Source organism: Triticum dicoccoides, chromosome 1A, assembly GCF_002162155.2.
Source record: "Triticum dicoccoides isolate Atlit2015 ecotype Zavitan chromosome 1A, WEW_v2.0, whole genome shotgun sequence".
Taxonomy (NCBI): domain Eukaryota; kingdom Viridiplantae; phylum Streptophyta; class Magnoliopsida; order Poales; family Poaceae; genus Triticum; species Triticum dicoccoides.
In genome coordinates this window covers 32786743-32806306 of record NC_041380.1, presented here as the reverse complement: position 1 = coordinate 32806306, position 19564 = coordinate 32786743, and positions in this window count along the sequence as shown.

The window sequence follows — 19564 nt, the reverse complement described above, 5'->3', positions numbered from 1 at the left end:
TTAATCACGAAGCTCTAGCAGCTTGGTGGAAATGACTTTGGGGAAACATCACTATCTCATCTGGAGGATCAACTCCCACTCGATTCAAGTGATTGTTGTGCTCAGACAATCTGAGCACAAGCTCAACGATTGAGCTTTTCTCCCTTAGTTTGCAGGCTAAGAAAATCGTCGGAGGTCTTATACCTCTTGACGTGGGCACGAGCCTGAAATCCCAATTTCAGCCCTCGAAACATCTCATATGTTCCGCGACGTTTCGAAAATGTCTTTGGTGCCTCTACTTAAACCATTTAATTGAACTATCACGTAGTTACCAAAACGTGTATGTCCGATGTTCGCAACATCGACAAACGACGTTGGGGTTCAGCACACTGAGCGGTGCATTAAGGACATAAGCTTTCTACTGATCGCATAATCGCTACTATCAACTTTCAACTATATTTTGTCTAGGAACATATCTAAACAGTGGAACTAAAGCGCGAGCTTACGACATAATTTGCAAAAGGTCTTTTGACTATGTTCAGGATAATTAAGTTCATCTTATGAACTCCCACTTAGATAGACATCCCTCTGGTCATCTAAGTGATCACATGATCCGAGTCAACTAGGCCGTGTCCGATCATCACGTGAGACGGACTAGTCATCATCGGTGAACATCTTCATGTTGATCGTATCTACCATACGACTCATGCTCGACCTTTCGGTCTCCGTGTTCCGAGGCCATGTCTGCACATGCTAGGCTCGTCAAGTTAACCCTAAGTGTTTTCGCTGTGTAAAACTGTCTTACACCCGTTGTATGTGAACGTAAGAATCCATCACACCCGATCATCACGTGGTGCTTAGAAGCGACGAACTGTAGCAACGGTGCACAGTTAGGGGAGAACACTTCTTGAAATTTTGTAAGGGATCATCTTATTTACTACCGTCGTCCTAAGCAAACAAGATGCATAAACATGATAAACATCACATGCAATCAAATAGTGACATGATATGGCCAATATCATTTTGCTCCTTTTGATCTTCATCTTCGGGGCTCCATGATCATCATCGTCACCGGCACGACACCATGATCTCCATCATCATGATCTCCATCATCGTGTATTCATGAAGTTGTCACGCCAACGACTACTTCTACTTCTATGACTAATGCGTTTAGCAATAAAGTAAAGTAGTTTACATGGCGTTCTTCAATGACACGCAGGTCATACAATAAATAAAGACAACTCCTATGGCTCCTGCCGGTTGTCATACTCATCGACATGCAAGTCGTGAATCCTATTACAAGAACATGATCAATCTCATACATCACATATCATTCATCACATTCTTCTTGGCCATATCACATCACATAGCATACCCTGCAAAAACAAGTTAGACGTCCTCTAATTGTTGTTGCATGTTTTACGTGGCTGCTATGGGTTTCTAGCAAGCACGTTTCTTACCTACGCAAGACCACAACGTGATATGCCAATTGCTATTTACCATTCATAAGGACCCTTTTCATCGAATCCGTTCCGACTAAAGTGGGAGAGACTGGCACCCGCTAGCCACCTTATGCACCAAGTGCATGTCAATCGGTGGAACCTGTCTCACGTAAGAGTACGTGTAAGGTCGGTCCGGGCCGCTTCATCCCACAATACCGTCGAAACAAGATTGGACTAGTAACGGTAAGCATATTGAACAACATCAATGCCCACAACTACTTTGTGTTCTACTCGTGCAAAGAATCTACGCAATAGACCTAGCTCATGATGCCACTGTTGGGGAACGTAGCAGAAATTCAAAATTTTCCTACGTGTCACCAAGATCTATCTATGGAGAGACCAGCAACGAGTAGAAAGAGAGTGCATCTACATACCCTTGTAGATCGCTAAGCGGAAGCGTTCAAGTGAACGGGGTTGATGGAGTCGTACTCGTCGTGATTCAAATCACCGATGATCAAGTGCCGAACGCACGGCACCTCCGCGTTACACACACATATAGCCCGGTGACGTCTCCCAAGCCTTGATCCAGCAAGGAGAGAGGGAGAGGTTGAGGAAGACTCCATCCAGCAGCAGCACAACGGCGTGGTGGTGGTGGTGGAGGAGCGTGGCAATCCTGCAGGGCTTCGCCAAGCACCGCGGGAGAGGAGGAGTACTTGTGAGAGGGGGAGGGCTGCGCCAGAACTTCGTGTATAGCTCCCATGTGCCTCCCCACTATATATAGGGGTGGAGGGGCTGGTTTCTTGCCCTCCAAGTCCATTGGGGCGTTGGCCAAGGTGGGAGGAAAGAAATCTCATTATTTCCTTCCCCACCGATTGTTATCCCCCCTTTTTAGGGATCTTGATCTTATCCCTTCGGGATATGATCTTATTCCTTCTAAGGGGGGATCTTGGTGCGCCTTGACCAGGGGTGTGGGGCCTTGCCCCCACTACCCACGTCCATGTGGGTCCCCCCATGCAGGTGGGCCCCACTCTGGAACCTTCTAGAACCTTCCCGGTACAATACCGAAAAATCCCGAACATTTTCCGGTGGCCAAAATAGGACTTCCCATATATAAATCTTTACCTCCGGACCATTCAGGAACTCCTCGTGACGTCCGGGATCTCATCCGGGACTCCGAACAACATTCGGTAACCACATACAAACTTCCTTTATAACCCTAGCGTCATCGAACCTTAAGTGTGTAGACCCTATGGGTTCGGGAGACATGTAGACATGACCGAGATGTTCTTCGGTCAATAACCAACAGCGGGATCTGGATACCCATGATGGCTCCCACATGTTCCACGATGATCTCATCGGATGAACCACGATGTCAAGGACTTAATCAATCCTGTATTCAATTCCCTTTGTCTATCAGTATGTTACTTGCCCGAGATTCGATCGTCGGTATCCAATACCTTGTTCAATCTCGTTACCGGCAAGTCACTTTACTCGTTCCGTAACACATCATCCCGTGATCAACTCCTTGGTCACATTGCGCATATGATGATGTCCTACTGAGTGGGCCCAAAGATACCTCTCCGTTTACACGGAGTGACAAATCCCAGTCTCGATCCGCATAAAACAATAGATACTTTCGGAGATACCTGTAGTGCACCTTTATAGTCACCCAGTTACGTTGTGACGTTTGATACACCCAAAGCACTCCTACGGTATCCAGGAGTTACACGCTCTCATGGTCGAAGGAAGAGATACTTGACATTGGCAAAGCTCTAGCAAATGAACTACACGATCTTTTGTGCTAGTCTTAGGATTGGGTCTTGTCCATCACATCATTCTCCTAATGATGTGATCCCGTTATCAACGACATCCAATGTCCATAGCCAGGAAACCATGACTATCTATTGATCACAACGAGCTAGTCAACTAGAGGCTCACTAGGGACATATTATGGTCTATGTATTCACACGTGTATTACGATTTCCGGATAATACAGTTATAGCATGAATAAAAGACAATTATCATGAACAAGGAAATATAATAATACTTTTATTATTGCCTCTAGGGCATATTTCCAACACTTATGGCAGAGGACAATCCGGCGGATATGACCCCTTTAAAGAAGCCAACTACAGAGCATGATTCAGATCTAAAGTTCAAATCGGCAGCTGAGACCAAGCTTGTTGACTTCGTGCCCGGCGATTCGTCCAAGCAGTTCACTATCAGTGCCAACCTGGATCCCAAATAGGAAAGCGCGCTCATCGAGTTCATCCGTGAGAATCGGGACATTTTTGCATGGAAGCCGTCTGACATGCCAGGTGTACCGAGGGAACTCGCTGAGCACACTCTTAATGTGGATCCTAAGTATAAACCGGTGAAACAGTTCCTCCGCCGGTTTAACGAAGAAAGACGCAAAGCCATTGGAGAGGAAGTGGCCAGGCTTTTAGTAGCTGGTTTATTATTGAGGTGTTCCATCCAGAGTGGCTTGCTAATCTGGTGCTGGTTCTTAAGAAAAACGGCACCTGGCGTATGTGTGTGGATTACACAGATCTTAACAAAGCCTGTCCGGCAGATCCTTTTGCCCTCCCCCGTATTGACCAGATCATTGATGCCACGGCGGGTTGTGAGCGTTTGAGTTTTTTGGATGCATACTCTGGATATCATCAGATCAAGATGGCGGTTAAGGACCAGGAGAAAACAGCATTTATTACTCCCTTTGGAGCCTTCTGCTATGTATCTATGCCCTTCGGGCTCAAGAGTGCCCAGGCCACCTATCAAAAGTGTATACAGAATTGCCTGCATAAACAGATCGGCCGCAATGTGCACTCCTATGTGGATGATATTGTAGTGAAGTCAAGACAGAAGGAGACGCTGGTGGATGATTTGAAGGAGACCTTTGACAACTTGCGAGTTTACAAGATGATGCTTAATCCGGCCAAGTGTGTCTTTGGTGTTCCGGCAGGCAAGTTACTGGGTTTCCTGGTGTCTAACAGAGGAATCGAGGCTAACCCGGAGAAGATTACGGCTATTACATCCCTGGCTAAGCCAAAATGTATCAACGATGTTCAGTGTTTGGCGGGCCGGATCGCTGCACTAAGCCGGTTTATCAGCCGCCTCGGAGAGAAGGCCATTCCTTTGTACCAAATGCTGAGGAAGACAGACCATTTCATTTGGAGTCCGGCTGCTGATGAAGCATTTGAGGACCTGAAGCGGCAGTTAGCCAATCCGCCTGTTCTTGCAGCTCGGGTCGACAAGGAGCCACTATTATTATACGTAGCGGCCAATGCTCGGGCAGTTAGCGTGGCTATTGTGGTGGAACGCAAAGAGGCAGGCAAGGAATATCCGGTTCAGCGGCCGGTTTATTATATCAGCGAGGTGCTTATTGAATCCAAGCAAAGGTATCCGCATTGGCAGAAGGTGGTCTATGGTATTTTTATGGCCAGTCGGAAGTTGAAGCAGTATTTTCAAGGGCACCCCATCACAGTGGTCAGTTCAGCTCCCTTGGGTGATATTATACAGAACCGGGAGGCGACTGGCCGGATTGCCAAGTGGGCTATAGAGCTTGGGCCACACGGACTGAAGTACGTGCCTCGGACGGCAGTGAAGTCTCAAGCACTTGTTGATTTCATCAATGACTGGACGGAGTTACAAGCACCAGAGGAGAAGCCGGATCACACATATTGGACTATTCATTTTGACGGATCCAGGCAATTGGAAGGCTCGGGGGCTGGAGTCGTATTAACTTCCCCACGAGGTGATAAGTTTTGTTATGTTCTCCGCTTAATGTTCCCTTGTATTAATAATGTAGCTGAGTACGAAGCCTTGCTCCATGGTCTCCGGATGGCTAAAGAGATGAATTTAAGCCGGGTTAAGTGCTTTGGTGACTCGGACCTAGTGGCTCAATAGGTCTCTGGCACTTGGGATTCTAAGGACCCGCTCATGGCTGCATATCGTCGGGAAGTGGATAATATTGCAGGTTGTTTCAAGGGTTATCAAGTGGATCATGTGGACCGTCGGAAGAATGAAGCGGCGGATGCTTTAAGCCGGTTGGGCTCTCAGCGTAAACCGGTCCCGCCTAACGTCTTTTTGGACGTGTTGCACAACCCGTCAGTCAAGCTCCCAGGTGAGGCGGATTTGGCTATTCCTGATCCGGAGGCTCAATTGGTGGCAGCCCTGCATGTTATTCCGGATTGGACAGTTCCTTATCTTGCGTACATGAACCGGGGGGAGTTACCAGAGGATGAGATTCTAGCCAGGCAGATAGTCCGGCGATCCAAGTCTATGACGATTGTCAATGGTGAATTACATCATTGCAGTGTATCAGGGGCGTTTCAACGTTGTGTTTCTCCTGAGGAAGGCTGTGAAATCTTAAGAGAAATCCATGAAGGGGATTGTGGACACCACGCCGGTTCAAAGTCTCTGGTGGCAAAGGCGTTTCGTCACGGGTTCTACTGGTTGACAGCGCATGCTGACGCGGAGGACTTGGTTAAATGGTGTGATGGATGTCAGAAATTTTCAAGGCATGCTCATGTGCCGGCTCAAGAACTGAGGATGATCCCAATAACATGGCCGTTTGCAACTTGGGGGCTGGATATGGTTGGGCCTTTTAAAAGATCCAAGGATAAGAAAACCCACCTTTTGGTGGCAGTTAACAAATTTACCAAGTGGGTTGAAGCGGAGCCTGTCAGCAAGTGTGATGTAGCAACAGCGGTGCAGTTCATCAAGAAGGTGATTTTCCGGTTTGGTTTTCCACACAGTATCATTACTGACAATGGTACCAATTTATCCAAGGGCGCTATGAAGGAGTTCTGTGAACGTGAGCACATCCGACTTGACGTGTCATCAGTGGCACACCCCCAGTCCAATGGACAGGCAGAATGAGCTAATCAGGAAATCTTGCGAGGCATCAAACCCCGGCTTATGGTCCCTTTGCAAAGAACACCAGGATGTTGGGTTGAAGAGCTACCATCTGTATTATGGAGTATCAATACTACGCCAAACCGGTCCACAGGATACACGCCATTTTTCATGGTCTATGGAGCAGAGGCAGTTCTCCCTAGTGACATCCGGCACGATTCGCCTCGTGTGGCAGCTTATGTTGAAGCAGACAATGAGACATCACGGCAAGATGCTTTGGACCTATTGGACGAGGAGCGTGATATAGCGGCTGCCCGTTCGGCGATTTACCAGCAAGATCTTCGTCGCTATCACAGTCGCCGGGTTAGAACCAGAACTTTTCAAGAAGGAGATTTGGTGCTTCGACTCATCCAAGATCAAACGGATATGCACAAGTTATCCCCACCTTGGGAGGGATCTTTCGTGGTCAGCAAGAATTTGCACAACGGGTCATACTATCTGATTGATATTCGAGGGCATAAAGACTCACGTACATCAGAGGAGGAGACCAACAGGCCATGGAATATAGCTCATCTTCGGCCTTACTATACTTGAGCCATCGGCTCTATCTATGTACATATCATGACAATGTATATATTATCTTTGATATATCAAACCGGAGCCTCAGCTAAAGCGGGGTCTCTGTCTTTCTCATCATGCGAGGTTACACGGAGTGGTTCTGTTTAAAGCGGCCTCCGGTTTACCCCTTGACATTTGTTTTTTATATATCACAGGGGGCCTTGGTCGTGTCCGAACCAACGCGACACCCTTTGATAGGCGACAGCCACCAGATCATTTGGGGACATGGTCAAGTCTGAACCAGTCACGCCTCTTGGTCGGCCTAAGGCCACAAAATCACTTGGGGGCATGGTCGAACCCGAACCATTGCCACGCCTCTTGATCTGGCATATATGCCACGAATCATTTGGGGACCTGGCTGACTTGAATCATTGTCACTCCTATTGGGGGCCTTGATCCTGTCCGACCATGGTAATACCATCTGATCAGCTCAGTATAGCATATTTTTGCAAAAAAAATTTTATCATTGCCTTTGCTTCCATGTTATTTTCATGGTTTGTTTTCTCTTTGCTTTTGTCGGATTTCTTTTATGTCGACAAACACCTTTTTTCCGATTCAGCCGATGGGTTTGATTCCCCTTTAATCCGGAGGAGTATTTCCGGTTTACCTTTTTCCTGTTAACATCATGGAGTAACAAGGGGGCTCGTATTGATTCAGTACGATTTATACGGGAGCTATTTTCTCCCACCTTTTTTCTTTCGACGGTAATGGTTTATAAAACCGCCGCTTCAGGCTTGGCTAAGCCAGCTTCATACCCAAACATGGCAGGTATTTATGTATCATATATTTTCTATATTACTGATACACATATCAGGATCATAAACCGGTTGGCGGTATAACTGCCACCGAAGTTCAAATTTTTCTGATTGCAGGAAATATGAATTGGAGTTCTTCAAACGAAAGCTTCAGTGCTTATGCACGAAGGCATATTCCAGTTAGAAGCATTAACTATCCTATTACAGGGCAGCACGGTACCCAAATAAGATCATTGTTCTTTTCGGAAGGTATTACAAACAGCTCTCCAAACCGGCTTCTGGTTCAAGCCTGCTCCTCATCCTCCGCCGCTTCAGCTTCCTCGTCTCTACCCATTGGCTGGAAATCAACAGTGGTCCAGTCGATTCCCATTAAAGCTTGGAAAACAGCCTCTTCATGGATCAGGGAAGATGGTTCAATATCAGGGGCATAAGTGTGCTTACGGATTGGAGGGATCAGATTCTCCGCTTCAACAGTTGGGGCAGGCACTCGCTTGTTTTGCTCGTTATATTGCGCTTGATAATGCGTCAAATCTGCCTCTTCAGCTAGCTGACAAGCCAGAGGGCGCACTGCACGGTTTATTGCCCTTAAATCCTCTTCATTGAATTCAGAGCCATCTTCTTTCAGGCTGGGATAGCCTTGAGCTGCTTCCACAGGATCAAAATCTGGCACCCATGCCTTTGCCCGGATTAAGGCATTGATGGCTCCGGTTCGGGCAGCAGATTTTTTCAGCTCCTCAATCCGGGCTGGAAGCATTGACAACTTGCTAAGAGTGTCCTGGATTAAAGAGGGTGCCGGGTTGTTGTGAGAAGTTGTGGTGATGATCCGTTGGGCTCCGGTATATAATTGTTCCACCAAGGTGTAGGCAGCTTTCAATTTCTTCCGCACATCATTTCCTAAGTGCCCAATACGTGTGCCTACAACAAGATTGGAATGGTCTCAAACCGGATTTACGCTACAGCAGGTTCAAATTATCACAGAAGTTACAAGGAGCTTACCAAAGATTGCAGCAGTCATTGAGTGTATTTGCCGTTGTACGGCCGTCAGTTCATCCACCACCGGTTTAAGGGCAGCTTCAGCATTTTCCACTCTTTTGGTTAAACCGGCCTTCTTAGTGGCCCAGTCAGCCCGCTCTTTCTTGAAGCCTTCTTTCAGCCCTTCAGCAGTGCTCAAAGCGCTGGTTAATTCTTGCTTTGCCTTATCTGTTTCAGCCTGCTGGGTTTTCAAGGCCTCCTGCAAATCGGCAACTCGGTCCTCCTTGATTTTCACTTCAGCCTGCACACAAACAGCGTTTAAGTTTTGCACAGGCGATCCAAGGAGTTGAAGTATCAACCACATAACAAAGTTATATGCCTGACACTTGGGGGCTAATGCACCTTCAATTTTTATATATTACTCGATCACAAAGTCCCAAGCTCAATACAAGTATTTAACTTGGCACTTGGGGGCTAATGGCTATTTGATCAAGTTATGTTCTAAGGACAGTTCTCTATTGGAGCCCCGGTTTACTTATGCTAAGTTAGACCGGTTCTTGCGGGCTATACCGATCGGTTTCAAGAATGTTCAGGATCAAGTCCCGGTTTGACCAACGTTACAAACCGGCCCTTGGGGGCTAGAAGAATGGAGGTAATGGCAACAAGGAAAAAAGTAAGTTACCTCAAATTTATCCCTCATCATTTTGACCAGGCCAGCTTCACAGTCACGGCTAGTGTAAAGCCGGTTTAAATAGCCGGAGTGAAGATCTTGGGCACTCAGAGCAGCATATGTCTCTAGTTCAACATCCCATTTTCCTTTGTTCAAAGCGGAAAAATCCTCTTTGATGGTATGCTTGGTAAGGGTGACAGGATTCCCGGGTTCAGAGCGGCCCACACCGGTAATCACAACATCATCATCTTTGGACTCGCCAGTTTGTGTTGGTGCGGCCGTTTGGTCAGCAGGAGTGTGGGATTTCTCAATCTGGATGGAGCTGGCAGGCGGATCGGTAGAGGCTGGAGTATTAACAAGCCCTTCTTCGGGAATAACGTCGTCTTGCAAAGGAGGATAATTGGGGATATCTTCAGAAGTAAACATTTCACGATCCGGTGCTTGGTCATGTTTTGGGGCCACATCTTCTTCAGCCGCTTTATCCAGACGGGCCTTCTTGCTTGGTTTCGGTTTAGCCCTGAAAGAAAAACAAAAAGTCAAGGAAAAGCATAAGCCATTATGCGGTATACTGGAAGCATATGTTCAGTTTAACTTACCCAGCAACTGTTTTCAAAGGTGGTAGCTGAGTAGCTGACGATTCACCAGACGATGAATGAGAAGTGACCTGATAATCGGAGTCGGATGGATTAAGAGGTTGACGGAAGAAACCCGCTTTACGATTTAAATCAATAAAAAGGTCGGAGACCTCGGAGCGGCGTTTTCGAACCGGACTGTTTGGTAAATCGGCAGAGGTAACTACCTGGCCACTGTGCCGGGTTGTGTGGCGAGCTTCGTGTTGCTGGGTCTTCATAAGAAATTGGGAATCCAGATAAGCAAGAGGATGAGAAAATTTAACTTTCCGGTTTGCCCAGCGAAATTTTGGCAAAGGCAAGATTTCTGAATCGGAAGAGAGGATGGTTACCTCAACGAAACCCGCATTGCTGGCTTCAGCGTCATCCTGACAAGCATCATCATCAATAAGGCGTGTAAAAAGCAAGCCAAGTGAATCAAGTTCTACCTCAAGATCCGGATTACCCACATCATCATCAATGGCTGGGTCTGATGAAGCGGTGGTTTTTCTCTTATGAGCTGGTTTCTTGATAACCTTGGTCTTGGGCCGGGTTGGACGTCCTGCCTTCTCCGTTTTGTCTTGAGGAAGTTTCTTGCTCCAAAATGGATTATCGCCCTGGATCAGCAGTAATTAAATGTTAAACATATAAAGCAGTAACCGGTTCAACAATAGAGCAATTAAAATATTATCGCTGGCGGTTTGTTGGTGGTACAGTAAGGAGGCAGACCGGTTTGAGCACAGAGGTGCTCCGGTTCATTCAACATCTTTTTCACAGATTCTGTGACTTCGTCATCAGGGAGTTGGATTTTAGTGTGTCGGAGTGGGTCATCGACACTATCAGTATACTTGCACATCAAATTGGAGCGCCGGCTCAGAGGCAGTATGCTCCATGATATCCAACAACGTGCAAGATCTATTCCCGTTAAGCCGTTGGCCATAAAAGCTCGGAGCTTGGACAATTGCGGAGCGTATTTAATTCTTTCCTTGGCGCTTAGTCTTTGTGGAAAAGGGTGCGTGTTGCTGAGCCGTTCCGGACGGAAACCAGGCAAGGGATTTTCATTGTCAGGGGAGGTATCCTTGCAATAAAACCAAGTTGCATTCCACTCCTTGGGGTGAGTATGGAGTTTGACGTGGGGATAAGTGATTTCCTTCCTCTTCTGAATGGCCATACTGCCCAATTCAGTGTTGGGGCCATCGGTGAATTCAGTGCGACGGTTTAAATGAAAGAGATCTCTAAACAATTCGACTGAAGGCTCCTCTTGAAAGTATACCTCAGAAAGCACTTGAAAGTGGCATAGATTGGTAACAGAGTTGGGGCCAATATCCTGTGGACGGAGCTGAAAATTGGCTAACACATCCCGATAAAATTTAGAGCCGGGCGGTTTGAAGCCCCGGTCTATATGATCTGCGAAGACCACGACCTCTCCTTCCTGGGGCGTGGGAGGACATTCATCTCCAGGAACCCTCCAGTGGATCGTATCTTTACTATCCAAAGCGCCGATCAGGACTAGATCGTCCAACTGTGATTCTGTGACGCGAGAGGGAACCCAGTTGCACTCATACACTTGTTTTGCCATGATGAGATCTACAAGAAATAGATAATCCGGTTCAAGGACATGCCGGATAAAAAGGTGTTAATCTAACTACGATAAACCGGTGGCCGTGCCTATAAACCGGTTTTCTACAATGCAGCGTCAAAATGATTCTGGCGGTTCAACCAGGGGACTAATGATATATACCGGTTTAGCAGTTTTTCTATGGTAAAGTTAAACCGCCTGACCTAGGCGTCGGAAGCAATTGAAGCTATGGATAATTATGTATGCAGAAACAAGTTTCACAAAATCTTGTTACAGCCGCGGATCTACAGCAAGCTCACAAAACAGGAAATATCTCGAAGAGTAAGGCGGAAACAGAAGTGAACCATTGAGCGGATATGTGCGGGAGATCTATGGGATTAGATGAGAAGTTGCAAGCGAAGGCTTAGGGATCGCTACTGAATACAGCAAGAGTTCGCGGATTTATTCAAGATCAGAGAACAGATATGAGCGCGTGATGAACACAGCACGAACACGGAACCCTAAGAATGGATCTAGGTTAAGAAGAGGAGAAAGCTTACTGGGAACGGAGAAGATGCGGAATGATACCGCAGTGCTCTGGTGCGCTCAGGTTGATGCAGCGGCCCAAGACGAAGCAGAGGTCGATGGTGGCGGTGGAGCTCCGAGGCTGGTGACGCGAGGAAGACGAAGAAGAAGAGATGAGGGGAAAAGAAAGGATATGAACCTTCGGTCTTATTTATAAGGCAACAGAGTTAGGTCAAGCGCGCGGATCCAGGAGCTGCCGTTAAAAGAGGGCGTTATAAATGACAAATTTCATGATGACGTCATGCCGGTTTACAACAACCAAAAATGATGACAACATGGCGGTTTACCAATTACCAGAAGATGTCCAAGATACAAGATTTTGTGAAGGATTGACATGAACCAGTTCAAATCAATCTGGGGCCTAATGTTGGGGATATTGCCACTAGGCATAAACCGGCCTACTTGGGCCGGGTTAACTTCATAGTGGTATAAACAGGTGAAGGCCCAAGGCCTATAGTCGGTTTAGAATCTGTAGCCGTAAACCGACCTGATGTATAACTTGTATTGTAAGTTAGGAATAGAGAGATACCAACCGGGATACGGATATGAACCGGTTGGGACTCTATGGACCGACGGGCGTCACCCGTGTATATAAGGGGACGACCCAGCGATGATTCAGGAGAGACAACAACCACAACTCGAGCCTAGGCGAAGCTTGTTTGCTCCCTAGCCATCGAGATCATATCAATTCCATCACAACTAGACGTAGGCTTTTACCTTCATCGAAGGGGCCGAACTAGTATAAAACCCTCGTGTCTTTGTGTCCGCTTTAACCCCTTCAAGTAAACCCGTGGCGATGGCTCCACGACTAAGTCCTTTCACTAGGACATCTGCCGTGACAAATCCACGACACTCCCACTTACTTCTTTCGAGAGAAACTCTTTCTCTAGAAAGGATCCATTCTTGGCAACAAAGATCTTGCCTTCGGACCTGAGGTAGAAGGTATACCCAATAGATTCTTTAGGGTATCCTATGAAGACGCATTTTTCCGACTTGGGTTCGAGCTTTTCAGGTTGAAATTTCTTGACATAAGCATCGCATCCCAAAACTTTTAGAAACGACAACTTAGGTTTCTTCCCAAATCATAATTCATACGGTATCATCTCAACGGATTTCGACGGAGCCCTATTTAAAGTGAATGCGGCAGTCTCTAAAGCATAGCCCCAAAATGACAGTGGTAGATCGGTAAGAGACATCATAGATCGCACCATATCCAATAGAGTGCGATTACGACGTTTGGACACACCATTACGCTGAGGTGTTCCAGGCGGCGTGAGTTGTGAAACTATTCCACATTTCCTTAAGTGCGTGCCAAATTCGTGACTCAAGTATTCTCCCCCATGATCTGATCGCAAGAACTTGATTTTCCTGTCACGTTGATTCTCAACCTCACTCTGAAATTCCTTGAACTTTTCAAAGGTCTCAGACTTGTGTTTCATTAAGTAGACATACCCATATCTACTCAAGTCATCAGTGAGGGTGAGAACATAACGATAGCCACCGCGAGCCTCAACACTCATTGGACCGCACACATTGGTATGTATGATTTCCAATAAGTTGGTTGCTCGCTCCATTGTTCCTAAGAACGGAGTCTTGGTCATTTTACCCATGAGGCATGGTTCGCACGTGTCAAATGATTCGTAATCAAGAGACTCCAAAAGTCCATCTACATGGAGCTTCTTCATGCGTTTGACACCTATGTGACCAAGGCGGCAGTGCCACAAGTATGTGGGACTATCATTATCAACCTTACATCTTTTGGTATTCACACTATGAATATGTGTAACATTACGCTCGAGATTCATTAAGAATAAACCATTCACCAGTGGGGCATGACCATAAAACATATCTCTCATATAAATAGAACAACCATTATTCTCGGATTTAAATGAGTAGCCATCTCGAATTAAATGAGATCCTGATACAATGTTCATGCTCAAAGCTGGCACTAAATAACAATTATTGAGGTTTAAAACTAATCCCGTAGGTAAATGTAGAGGTAGCGTGCTTACGGCGATCACATCGACCTTGGAACCATTCCCGACGCGCATCGTCACCTCGTCCTTCGCCAGTCTCCGCTTATTCCGCACCTCCTACTTTGAGTTACAAATGTGAGCAACCGCACCGGTATCAAATACCCAGGAGCTACTACGAGTACTGGTAAGGTACACATCAATTACATGTATATCACATATACCTTTAGTGTTGCCGACCTTCTTGTCCGCTAAGTATTTGGGGTAGTTCCGCTTCCAGTGACCACTTCCCTTGCCATAAAAACACTCAGTCTCGGGCTTGGGTCCATTCTTTGGCTTCTTCCCGGCAGCTTGCTTACCGGGCGCGGCAACCCCCTTGCCGTCCTTCTTGAAGTTCTTCTTACCCTTGCCTTTCTTAAACTTAGTGGTTTTATTCACCATCAACACTTGATGTTCCTTTTTGATCTCCACCTCCGCTGATTTCAGCATTGAATATACCTCGGGAATGGTCTTTTCCATCCCCTGCATATTGAAGTTCATCACAAAGCTCTTGTAGCTCAGTGGAAATGACTGAAGGATTCTGTCAATGACCGCGTCATCCGGGAGATTAACTCCCAGCTGAGTCAAGCGGTTGTGCAACCCAGACATTTTGAGTATGTGCTCACTGACAGAACTATTTTCCTCCATCTTACAACTGAAGAACCTGTCGGAGACTTCATATCTCTCGACCCGGGCATGAGCTTGGAAAACCATTTTCAGCTCTTCGAACATCTCATATGCTCCGTGTTGCTCAAAACGCTTTTGGAGCCCCGGTTCTAAGATGTAAAGCATGCTGCACTGAACGAGGGAGTAATCATCAGCAAGCTGTTGCCAAGCGTTCATAACGTCTTGGTTATCTGGGATGGGTGCGTCACCTAGCGGTGCTTCTAGGACATAATCTTTCTTGGCAGCTATGAGGATGATCCTCAGGTTCCGGACCCAGTCCGTATAGTTGATGCCATCATCTTTCAGCTTGGTTTTCTCTAGGAACGCATTGAAGTTGAGGGCAACATTAGCGTGGGCCATTTGATCTACAATACATATTGTAAAGATTTTAGACTAAGTTCATTATAATTAAGTTCATCTAATCAAATTATTCAATGAACTCCCACTCAGATAGACATCCCTCTAGTCATCTAAGTGAAACATGATCCGAGTCAACTAGGCCGTGTCCGATCATCACGTGAGACGGACTAGTCAACATCGGTGAACATCTTCATGTTGATCGTATCTTCTATACGACTCATGCTCCACCTTTCGGTCTTCCGTGTTCCGAGGCCATGTCTGTACATGCTAGGCTCGTCAAGTCAACCTAAGTGTATTGCGTGTGTAAATCTGGCTTACACCCATTGTATTTGAACGTTAGAATCTATCACACCCGACCATCACATGGTGCTTCGAAACAACGAACCTTCGCAACGGTGCACAGTTAGGGGGAACACTTTCTTGAAATTATTGCGAGGGATCATCTTATTTAAGCTACCGTTGTTCTAAGCAAATAAGATGTAAAACATGATAAACATCACATGCAATCAAATAGTGACATGATATGGCCAATATCATTTTGCTCCTTATGATCCCCATCTTCGGGGCGCCATGATCATCGTCTTCACCGGCATGACACCATGATCTCCATCATCATGATCTCCATCATCGTGTCTTCATGAAGTTGTCTCGTCATCTATTACTTCTACTACTATGGCTAACGGTTTAGCAATAAAGTAAAGTAATTACATGACGTTATATGTTGACACGCAGGTCATAAATAAATTAAGACAACTCCTATGGCTCCTGCCGGTTGTCATACTCATCGACATGCAAGTCGTGATTCCTATTACAAGAACATGATCAATCTCATACATCACATATATCATTCATCACATCCTTTTGGCCATATCACATCACACGGCACATGCTGCAAAAACAAGTTAGACGTCCTCTAATTGTTGTTGCAAAAAAATTTACGTGGCTGCTATAGGTTTCTTAGCAAGAACGTTTCTTACCTACGCCAAAACCACAACGTGATATGCCAATTTCTATTTACCCTTCATAAGGACCCTTTTCATCGAATCCGATCCGACTAAAGTGGGAGAGACAGACACCCGCTAGCCACCTTATGCAACTAGTGCATGTCAATCGGTGGAACCTGTCTCACGTAAGCGTACGTGTAAGGTCGGCCCGGGCCGCTTCATCCCACGATGCCGCCGAATCAAGATAAGACTAGTAACGGCAAGTAAATTGACAATAACGACGCCCACAACTGCTTTGTGTTCTACTCGTGCATAGAAACTACGCATAGACCTAGCTCTGATACCACTGTAGGGGAACGTAGCAGAATTTAAAATTTTCTACGCATCACCAAGATCAATCTATGGAGTCTTCTAGCAACGAGAAGAAAAGAGTGCATCTACATACCCTTGTAGATCGCGAGCGGAAGCGTTCAAGAGAACGGGGTTGATGGAGTCGTACTCGTCGTGATCCAAATCACCGATGACCGAGCGCCGAACGGACGGCACCTCCGCGTTCAACACACGTACGGTTGGGGAAGACGTCTCCTCCTTCTTGATCCAGCAAGGGGGAAGGAGAGGTTGATGGAGATCCAGCAGCACGACGGCGTGGTGGTGGAAGCAGCGGGATCTCGGCAGGGCTTTGCCAAGCTCTAACGAGAGGGAGAGGTGTTACGGGGGGAAGAGGGAGGCGCCAGGGGCTTAGGCACGCAGCCCTCCCTCCCCCCTCTTTATATAGGGGTCCAGGGGGCACCGGTCCCTCTAGATCCCATCTAGATGGGGGGCGGCGGCCAAGGGGGGTGGCTTGCCCCCCAATCCAAGTGGGGCGCCCCCACCCCTAGAGTTTCCAACCCTAGGCGCATGGGGAGGCCCAAGGGGGCGCACCAGCCCATCAGGGGCTGGTTCCCCTCCCACTTCAGCCCATGGGGCCCTCTGGGATAGGTGGCCCCACCCGGTTGACCCCAGGGACCCTTCTGGTGGTCCCGGTACAATACCGGTGACCCCCAAAACTTTCCCGGTGGCCGAAACTGGACTTCCTATATACAATTCTTCACCTCCGGACCATTCCAGAACTCTTCGTGACGTCCCGGATCTCATCTGGGACTCCGAACAACTTTCAGGTTACCGCATACTAATATCTCAACAACCCTAGCGTCACCGAACCTTAAGTGTGTAGACCCTACGGGTTCGGGAGACACGCAAACATGACCGAGACGACTCTCCGGTCAATAACCAACAGCGGGATCTGGATACCCATGTTGGCTCCCACATGCTCCTCAATGATCTCATCAGATGAACCACGATGTCGAGGATTCAATCAATCCCGTATACAATTCCCTTTGTCAATCGGTACGTTACTCGCCCGAGACTCGACCGTCGGTATCCCAATACCTCGTTCAATCTCGTTACCGGCAAGTCACTTTACTCGTACCCTAATGCATGATCCCGTGATCAACCACTTGGTCACATTGAGCTCATTATGATGATGCATTACCGAGTGGGCCCAGAGATACCTCTCCATCATACGGAGTGACAAATCCCAGTCTTGATTCGTGCCAACCCAACAGACACTTTCGGAGATACCTGTAGTGCACCTTTATAGTCACCCAGTTACGTTGTGACGTTTGGCACACCCAAAGCACTCCTACGGTATCCGAGAGTTGCACAATCTCATGGTCTAAGGAAATGATACTTGACATTCGGAAAAGCTCTAGCAAACGAACTACACGATCTTGTGTTATGCTTAGGATTGGGTCTTATCCATCACATCATTCTCCTAATGATGTGATTGCGTTATCAATGACATCTAATGTCCATAGTCAGGAAACCATGACTATATTTTGATCAACGAGCTAGTCAACTAGAGGCTCACTAGGGACGTGTTGTGGTCTATGTATTCACACATGTATTACGATTTCCGGATAACACAATTATAGCATGAACAATAGACAATTATCATGAACAAGGAAATATAATAATAACCATTTTATTATTGCCTCTAGGGCATATTTCCAACAAATTAATTACAAACAAAACTCCCCCTGGGACCTGATGTATGTTGGAGGCACTCGTTGTTTCGAGCAAGCCATGGATTGATGCTTGTTGGTGGAGGGGGAGTATAAACTTTACCATTCTGTTTGGGAACCGCCTATAATGTGTTTAGCATGGAAGATATCGCCATCTCTTAGTTGTTACGTTGACAATGAAAGTATACCGCTCAAAATAAAATTTATCTCTATTTCAAAACCTAGCTCTGGCACCTCTACAAATCCCTGCTTCCCTCTGCGAAGGGCCTATCCATTTACTTTTATGCTGAGTCATCACCCTCTTACTAAAAAGCACTAGCTGGAGAGCACAGTCGTCTTTTGCATTCATCACTGTTAATTTATATTGGGTGTGACTATGATTGGATCTCTTTTACAATGAATTACAATGTCTAGTCAGTCCTTGATCTTTAAAGGTGCTCTGCATTTATGTTTTGCGGTCTTAGAAAGGGCTTGCGAGATACCATCTTGTTATATCATATTATGATTGTTTTGAGAAAGTGTTGTCATCCGAGATTTATTATTATGACTTGCTAGTTGATTATGCTATTGATACGAGTAACTGTGAGACCTGAGAATTATTGTAAATGTGGTTAGTTATGATCTATGCTGAAAACTTGAATGCTGGCTTGACATAGTTACAACAACAAGAGCAAACAGAGTTTGTAAAAGTTTTTCTTTCTTTCTTTCAGTTAGTCAACTGAATTGCTTGAGGGCAAGCAAGGGTTTAAGCTTGGGGGAGTTGATACGTCTCCGTCGTATCTACTTTTCCAAACACTTTTGCCCTTGTTTTGGACTCTAACTTGTATGATTTGAATGGAACTAACCCGGACTGACGCTGTTTTCAGCAGAATTACCATGATGTTGTTTTATGTGCAGAAAACAAATTTTTTCGGAATGACCTGATACTCCATGGGAGGTCTTAGAAAAAATAATAAAAAATCCTCGCCAAATATGAAGACCAGGGGGCCCACACCCTTCTCACTAGGGTGGGGGACGCCCCCCCCCCTAGGGCGCGCCCCCTACCTCGTGGGCCCCTTGGAGACCTTCCGACGCCAACTCCACCTCCATATATTGAGTTTCAATGAGAAAAAAATCAAGGAGAAGAAATCATCACGTTTTACGATACGGAGCCGCCGCCAAGCCCTAAAACCTCTCGGGAGGGCTGATCTGGAGTCTGTTCGGGGCTCCGGAGAAGGGGATTCGTCGCCGTCGTCATCATCAACCATCCTCCATCACCAATTTCATGATGCTCACCGCCGTGCGTGAGTAATTCCATCGTAGGCTTGCTGGACGGTGATGGGTTGGATGAGATTTGTCATGTAATCGATTAGTTTTGTTAGGGTTTGATCCCTAGTATCCATTATGTTCTAAGATTGATGTTGCTATGACTTTGCTACGCTTAATGCTTGTCACTAGGGCCCGAGTGCCATGATTTCAGATCTGAACCTATTATG